The sequence below is a fragment of the Asparagus officinalis genome, chromosome 4 (assembly GCF_001876935.1).
Source record: "Asparagus officinalis chromosome 4, Aspof.V1, whole genome shotgun sequence".
NCBI classification, from domain to species: Eukaryota; Viridiplantae; Streptophyta; class Magnoliopsida; order Asparagales; family Asparagaceae; genus Asparagus; species Asparagus officinalis.
In genome coordinates, this window is record NC_033797.1 from 139,056,928 (window position 1) to 139,058,185 (window position 1,258).

Below are 1,258 nucleotides of genomic sequence, written 5' to 3' on the forward strand. Positions count from 1 at the left end.
CGATCGTCAGAAGAGGTTCGTGGAGATGGTTAACGCTACCGCCTACTGATATATATATCGTCGTTACCGATCGTCAGAAGAGGTTCGTGGAGATGGTTAACGCTACCGCCTACTGATATATATATCGTCGTTACGTATATATATACGTAGTTGAGTTGGAGGAGAAATACGATCGACGCGCATATATTAATATATATCTAGATATATATATGCATGTATTTTAGTATAGTTTTTTTTAGATGCGGACGCCGCTTAATTATCTGGGGTTTGGGTTTTTTTTTACCGTTTGTTGTATTGTCGGAGAAATTGAGAGGAGGAGATGTTAGAGGAACCCTTTTCGCAGGTAAACCACCGTCCCTTGCTCTCTCTATATATACATATCAAGCTTTTTTTTTTTTTTTTTTGATGTTTTTTTTTTTGGAAATTAATGGTCTAATTTTTCACGCGCGTTTCGCTCGAAACAAGTTACAGTCACCCATTCAATTGTCAAATGTTGTAGTTTAATTAAGAACATCATAGTTAAGAAAGTACTATGATGAACACTACAGTCTTTTACACTTTATTTCAAAATAAATCATCATCGTTCCCTATCGTATATGATTAGAGCAAGGAAGACAGTAAAACAAATATAATATCTAATTTTTGGTTAAGTTTGATGTCGCCGTTCATTAATCTGTACTCATCTTAGTTTGTCATGATGTAGGGTGCTATATATATCAGCTTGCCATTTACTTTTTAACTAGAAATTAACTGAAGGAAAAAAAAATTAAAGTATGTAATATTAAACATTTTCAACCGTTTATTTCTCGATCTAAAACTATTTGTATTTGAATTTCTCCTACTGCAGGCTTCGTTTTTTGTCTCAATGCTGGTGATATAATGGGTGAAAGATATCCAACTTGCTTCTTCGGCCGCAGTTCTCTTAGCTTAGCGTGTGCTGTAGCTTTTTTCCCCTCTCTCTGTGTGTTAATGTTACTAATCAACGGGATTATGATGTTAATGATGCATATAAACTACGAAAAATGATCGTGTTAGCTGTTGGGGTGAAGTGATTATTTTATGTTTTTCCTTTGATGACGACATACGAAAATATGTCACACCCTTCTCCCCCTTCTTTAGTTAGCTTATTTTTTGGATTTTTATTTCTCACACAAACAAAACATCACAAGGGGAATCCGCAACCCACGTTGGAATCAGATGAAGCTGGTTAATGACTCAGCGCCTAAATCATAGTAGAAAACAAAACAATCGTGTTGGG

General features: G+C 35.3%; 1 long non-coding RNA gene across 1 annotated transcript; it reads left to right on the plus strand.

The window, feature by feature from the left end:
* Positions 73-1,000, plus strand: LOC109836191. Its single transcript, XR_002245870.1, has 2 exons — positions 73-343; positions 848-1,000. It is a non-coding gene; the product is annotated as an uncharacterized LOC109836191 (long non-coding RNA).